This window comes from Asparagus officinalis, chromosome 5, assembly GCF_001876935.1.
Source record: "Asparagus officinalis chromosome 5, Aspof.V1, whole genome shotgun sequence".
Lineage (NCBI taxonomy): Eukaryota > Viridiplantae > Streptophyta > Magnoliopsida > Asparagales > Asparagaceae > Asparagus > Asparagus officinalis.
In genome coordinates this window covers 126,464,630-126,472,282 of record NC_033798.1, presented here as the reverse complement: position 1 = coordinate 126,472,282, position 7,653 = coordinate 126,464,630, and positions in this window count along the sequence as shown.

The following is a 7,653-nucleotide window of genomic DNA, read 5'->3' as shown; positions in this document are numbered from 1 at the left end:
AACCAAACTTAAACGAACACTAAACAAGTTTAAACCCTTGTTAAACTATTTTAAAACATTCTCTTGTTGTTCTTGTTAGATGGGAGAGGTAAATGCAATGGGGTATTTATAACAACCCAAGACATCAGCCAAAACCCCAAGGAAATGACCAAAAATCCAAAAACAAACAAAACAAAAAAACTAGCCGTTACTGTGCAACGGCTCTCTGATAAGTCGACTTGGAATCGACTTATGACATATACAGTTTTTGGCAGATGCTGAAAATTATGCGTATCTGGATTTGTAAAATCAGTTAAAAATAGTAAATCAACTCTAAACATTATGAAATTTTAAGGCATGTTTCTAAACATGTAAATAAACATTTTACAAAAAGAATTTCTGAAATATCACTTCTCATTTGTGAGAATGTAAATAAACATTTTACAAAAAGAATTTCTGAAATATCACTTCTCATTTGTGAGAAATAAATATTTGATACAGATATTTCATATTCTAAAAACTGCTGAAACACCTGATTTTCTAAAATCAATTTGACACAGTAAATTAACTCCAAAAATTATAAAATTTTTAGGGAAGCTTCTAAACGTGTATATGAACATGTTAGAGAAGGAATTTCTTAAATATCACTTCCCATTTGAGAGAAATAATTTATTTTGTAAACTGGTCAAAAATACATAACTGTGCAACACTTCATAAGTAGACTTATAAAAAGTTATAAGTCGACTTATATAAGTCGACTTGCCTTGCTTTATAAGTCGACTTAGCAGAGGAGAAAATGCACTTTCTAGAGGATTTCATAAGTCGACTTGTCAGGGTTTATAAGTCGACTTATAAACATGCACAGGCACTGTTTATGTTGGAAAACTGATTTTTAAAGTGCCTTTAAAAATAACAAATAAATTCCAAAAATTATGAAATTTTGGAAAATGTTTATAAACATGATAATAAACATGTTACAAAAAGAATTTTTGGAATTGCATTCCCCAATAGTGAAAACCCATCATTTTTCAAATATGTCCAAAAACATGAAAACGAAACATACATGTTTTGACATTTGATTTAAACAAACTTTTGAAACTCTACAAAATGATTTTATAAACTTTATAAACTATGTATAAACTGATATTAAAGTCTATAAACTAATAAAATAATGTTTTCACAAAAACACCTATATTTTGATAAAATCAACAAATACGTGTGTGTGAATAATATGAGCTTAAAGTATCAACACACAAGTATAAAAACCTAAACTAAATATACCCAAGCTTGTGATCTTCAACGAAGCTCTATCTTGGTACACTTGCGGATGAAGCTAAAACTTGGATCTATGTTTCACTCCACAATTCCGCCAACCTCCTCTTGATATGATCGTGTAGGCTCAATCCATCCATCCTCCAACATATTGTTTGCCTAGAATAAATATAAAACACAAATACTAGACAAACAACATTAGTGGTAAATTGTTTGTTAAACATCATCAAAACAAGAAGGCCAACAGTCAAGACTAGTGGCAACGATTCAGATTCGGATTCTTCGGGCTATTCGTTGTCTGCACTATCATCAGTTTGTGTTGCCAACTCTACAGAGTGGATGTTGGATTCGGGTGCTTCATACCACGTTTGCCCTAGGAGGGATTGGTTCTCCAGCTTTCAGAAGTTGGAAAGAGAGGATGTTGTGCTCATGGGTAATGGACATGCATGCTCTATTGGTGGTATTGGTATCGTTCGTATTCGGATGTATGACGGAGTGATTCAGGAGTTAGAAGAAGTGAGGTTCGTTCCGCAGTTGTCGAAGAACATCATTTCGCTAGGAGCTTTGGTGGCATCTGGCTATAAAGTGACCTTGGTGGATGCACGTTTGAAGGTCACATCGGGATCCATGATTGTGATGAAGGGCGTCAGAAGGAGCAATTTGTATTATTTGCTCGGAAGCACGGCGATTGATAGGGAGATGACGACTTCATCAGATTCAGCTAGACTGTGGCGTTGTTTGATGCTGGGTTATTTGATTGGTAATACCGTGCATAGATTGTTAAGGAGTGCATTGACCTGCAGTTTGAAGTCCTGTGAACTCATTGGTATGAGCGAGAAGACCGAGATGGAGTTTGGCACTTCTATCCATCATTCGAGGGGTCTTCTAAGGGGTGTTCATTCAGGCATTCGGGGGCCTTCCAAGGGAGCATTATTGAGAGGTAATAGGTATGTGGTTTCCGCAGTTGGGGATTGCTCTAGGCATTGGTGGGTTGCAACCAAGTCCCGTTGGCGTGAAGTCCTAGAAGCCCGCAACAAATGGAAAAGGTGAAGGTACTTCAGTCTGATATTAGAGGGAGGTATAAGAGGGACCTATTTATGCATTTGTGTCGAGCTCATGGCAATTGGAGACACTTCATTGGTGTGGAAACTTTGAGGCGACGTGATGAGATGGCAGATTTGGGAAGCTGTTCCTTTCTGGAGGAGGATCGGCGTTTGATGTCGAGCAATGGCATTGGTGTGCGGGCTACGACATGTTTGGGCCATCTTATGTATAGGTTGTCGACTGCTACATGTAGAGATTTTGGATCTGGTGGAGTTGCTTTAGATTTTGGGTTGCGTCGGATGTTTGGCTACCCAGCACTTGGTCACATCGTGAATGTGAGATTTGATCCGATAGCACATTTGGGATTCAGAGGCGTGTTTGATTATCAGGTATTGGCTTCTGATTTTGTTCTGAGCAGGTATGTCACGTTTAACTCTCGGCAGGTGGAGAGTGATGATCAGATCTTTGGGACATCGCAGCGAGTGAAGAGTGATGCTACTCCACGTTGGGTGGAAAATCCAGATCATACTGCATCATTTGGGATTCCAGCTGATGTGACACAGATTGGGGATCATTTGGATTTGGATGCAGATGATGAGTTGGATTCGATTGCAGCTGATGGACTTAATTTGGATACGGCCATTGGTTCACCTTAGATGGAAGTGTTTGATTTGTCTCAATTTGGAGCTATTGGGAGTGCTATCAGTTGCATATCGTTTAGTGATATTGAAGAAGAGTTGCGGACTTTTCTATTTGTTTGAGGGCCTTTGGAGGCCATTTGGGTGAACTACGTTCGGCTTGATTCCTTGGGCAAGAGGATACGTAGGCAGTCTTTATGATGCAGCCGGGTTTGGATTAGTTGATGGGGGTAAGATCGATTTGGTGAGCGACATTGACATTTGGGGTGAGTGTTTGCACTCCTATTTGGGTCTCAGCAAGTGAGGCATTTGGTGTAGTCGGTGTAGGCTCAGTTTGATTGGTGAGTAGACACTATTTGGTTTGGGTTGAGTGTTCGCACTCCCGTTTGGGTCTCGACTTGTGTGGATGGAGTCCGTTGTCATGAGTCCGTTGACGTGACGTACTGGATGCAACAAGTGAGGCATTTGTTTTGGTTGGTGTCGGCTCAGTTTTGAGAAAACTTCACCGAGGTGGAGAATTGTAAACGCGGAAGTGAGTGGGAGTGGGGACCACCCACGTGAAACCGAGTGAACACCGTTTCGTTTACGCGTGATTAAGAAATCACGTGCAGTGTTAGTTTTCTCTTTTGTTTGCGGTTTGCGGATGCGGCCCACTTAAGCAAATAGCAGCTGCTATTTATACCTAGCTTTGCCTTGGTTTTGATGGCCGTGCAATTGAGGAATTGAGGGGTGGCGGCTGAGTTCTCTCTTTTGGAGCAGGTACAGTGCAAAAGGCAGAGGTGCTTCGTTGCTGCAAGGTGCAAGTGCAGGTTGGGCGCCGTGCAACAGTGAGCAGAGGAAATTTGTTTGCAGTCCTTTTGTGCTTTTGAGAGAGATATTTGTGTGAGAGGTTTGAGAGTTTGTGTGAGGGTTTAGATTGAGTGATTGTAAACTCCAATTGTATACTCTCCCTCTATTAGTAGATCTTTCCCCCCCTCCTTGCCCCGTGGACGTAGGCTATTTGCCGAACCACGTAAAAGTTGTGTTCTTGCCGTGATTTGTAATAGCTTGTAGGTTCCCTCGACAGATCAGTCCTAGAACTGATGAGAGGAAGAGCCGATATCTCACTTGGTTGAGATATCCGCTTCAGATTCTTGTTTCCTTGGTGAAACGAGAATTCTTATCGATCTAATCTCTCTTGTTGTGCTGCCGAAGTGCTGCCGAAATTTCCACTGCGCACAACATGTAAGACAAAGGAAAAAAAAATTTGATTCCATCAACTTTTTTTGTATACAGGTGATTTGTGTCATATAACATTTTCCTATTGGTGTGCAGTGCTGATGGAGCACCTAAAATACATTTGGGCCATAAATAGCGTCACTCAGATTTTAGGTCCATTGCCTGATTAGGTTAATTTTAGTCCTTGTTATATAGGTTTTATTTTAAGGCTTGTGATCATTTTTAGTGTTTGAGAATAACGAGAATTATGATCATTTTCTTATAATTAGAGGCCGGGGTTAACTCTTAATTCTTCTAAATAGGAGTATTAGTAAACCCTTCACTTTGAGGGGTTGACTCATTTGAACCCCTCTAGAGGGGTTAGCTTAACTATCCTTCTGCATTTTTTTTATTTGGCAAATTATAGAGGGTTAACTCAAACCCTTGTATAGATTTTTTATGTTTGGCGGGTTAAGAAGAGTTTAAGTCTCCTTAACCCATCACTTAATCTTTTGCCAAACGGCGCCTTAAGGAGTGTGTTGGAGGATTTTTAAAATTATTTAAGAATTATACGAAAATGCACCTAAAAGCTATCTCCATATATTTTTGGATGCTCAAAAAAAGAATTTTTTTTGGTGAAGCATTATGTTATGTTTCATTTAGAGTAAAATTGACCCACACGATGCCGTAACATTAATTTGAAATAAGTCGATAGAATCGTGGTTTAAATATTTGAAAAATATAGTGTATATATACCTAACACCTCACAACAAAAAAATTTACAAATTACAACAAAATATAACAACTTGCATCATATCCTTAAATATTGAAACACAAAGTGTCTTAAATTTAATTTGGTATAGTATTTTTGATTTTAGAGCGATCTTTCATGTCGGTGAGTTTTGAAATAAACAGTGTAAAACTTTTAAGTTTATAGGCGAAAAATCAATTCGCTAATCGCAATGTTGAGGCATTAGTGTTGAAAAGGCAAGATGATGATATAATAATAATATTTTAAGTATTTGAAAATACACCACTCATCTAAACTACCTTAAAACATTTATCTACAAAATAATCAGAGTCCTTGCTGCATGCCCAGAAGCATGTACTCCTGTCCGTGGACCGCTGAGGCCAAGCCATCGAAGACAGCGATTGAGCTTGACGTGGTGCTCATTCGAGATGACGTGCATTCTCTTTGATCTTGGCTGCTGCTGATAATAACTGAACCTTTTTTTTCTTTTCTTTTTCTTTTTTTTTAATTCATCTAAGGGGGTGTTAGTCAATTGAGACATTTTCATGCCAAATGGAATAATTGTTAAAGTAAAATAATTTTTCGCTAGTGGGATAAATAGGAACAATTTTGTGAAGCGGGATATTTTGATAAAATAACGTAGGATAATTTTATAATCATAAAATAAATATTTATGCATTTTAAAAATATAAATATTATTTATGTATTTTAAAATTACTATTATTGATTGACAATTGTTTACAAGAATATTCTTTACTATTAAATAACTTTTGATTAGACTATAAGATATTGACAATTATTATTATAATGACGGTCTAATGATGGTGATAACCATAATAGGAAAGAAGTAAAGAAAAAAATATAAAAAATAAAAAATAATAAAAGAAATATGAGTTCTAGTTTTTTACCACCTAGTTCCAAGCTAAAACTTGGAATAATTTGAGAGACTAGAACGTTCCAAGCTAAAACTTGGAATAATTTGAGAGACTAGAACTCTCATTTTTGTATAGAAAAATAAAAAAATAGGATAATTTTGTACCATTATCAATTTGAGAGACTAGAACTCTCATTTTTGTATAGAAAAATAAAAAAATAGGATAATTTTGTACCATTATCTCATTCTAGTTTTGTTAGAGTTCTACTTGACTAACACTGTAAAATTTTGTTCTAGTTTTAGTTCTATGTAACTAACACCTTAAAAATTTATCCTACAGATTATCCCAATTCTAATTTTAAGTTCTAGGTGACTAACCACTCTAAGAACTTTCTCATTCGAGATGACATTTGAGGCAACATCATTAATTTTGCTAACTTCTTTGAGCGGAGAAACGAAGGAGAGGAGGGAAATTTGAGCGAATTGATTTCTTGTGCGCGCCCTGTAATTCCTGAGCCCAGGGGGGTAATTGTGGATATGTTTTGATCTTAGTAATTGTTTGACGTATTTAAATTAATCCCTCAGCCCAAAAGAGCTGGGCTTTATGGGTATTAGTGTATGGGCTTCCTTGCAAAAGAGACTGTTACTTCAGATTCTCAACAGCCTACAATTAATTATGCATATTAATATTATTGGTTTATTACGGTGGATCTCATAATTAAAAGTTTTTTTTTCCAAATAATTTAAGATAACCAATATTAGTTATGGGGTTCAACCAGTGAGAAAATTTGATTGGTTAATTATAGTCGTTCCCTACAACTAAGAATGTAAATGGTATCTACCCACCATTATATATATGTTAGCTTGTTCTCATCGTGCGAGATTAGCCTAAGATTCCTTATCAGAATTCCTACAATAAGCTACGCGGATCAATAATTTTGTAGAGCATTCTTCCTATCGTTCCCTCGAAACAAGTTACAACCAATGACGGACGAATATAATTGAGAAACTATACTTCTCTATAGCTAAGCGAAGAGGAATTGGCAACCTCATATTTCCCTTGTCTTTGGAATTTTCTTTCTTGTTTCAATGCGAATAAGGTATACTCTCAGGCCGTAGGCCCTAGTTCACCTAATATTCCAAACTTCCATTTGTTGTTTCCTCCCAAGACAAAATGCAAGACTTGCAAGAAACATATTAATTACTCATCCTTCACCTTTATTGGACAATAACCACTATATACAATTATGATTTTATTCATTAAAACCTCCCAAATTTCTTTTTCCGCTCTCTCTTTCTTATATAATAAGCTATTCAAATTAGAATAGTACTTAGTATGGTGGATGCCACTAAGCAAAAGGGTGAACTCTTGCTCGAATCTGTTGCACAAAACCAAACTATATAAACACCCGCAACCGCAGGTTTATAGTAGCGAAAGGATCATCACGACTATAAACACCCCTAGCACAACCGCCAGCTGATGAGCACCGCCGTAGCCGAGGGGTTCATCCGATGCATCTTCGCCGGAGTCGTAGCAATCGGAGACTCGGAGATCGAGCGGAGGCCATACCATCGGCTCTGCGGTTGCGCTTTACACGACCAGCGGCGGTCATGTAGTAGATCGCCCTCTTGCAATCACAAGATGTTTTATCCTTTTAGGAGATCGTCAGGGGAAGGTGACTTGACTTTGGTGAGCTCTATTGGTTCCTCGTCGTCGTCGATGTCCTCGTCATCGCCATCGTCGTTGGCTCGACCGGAGATGTGCAAGGGTAAGGATTGGTTGGCTGGAGACTACGGACTGTGGCCGGAGCGTAATAGGAGGCATATGTTATGACGAAGTAAATACTTGTGTTCAGTGCTTCCAATTTTAAGTGGTTTAATAATTTTGGTTCAGGAAG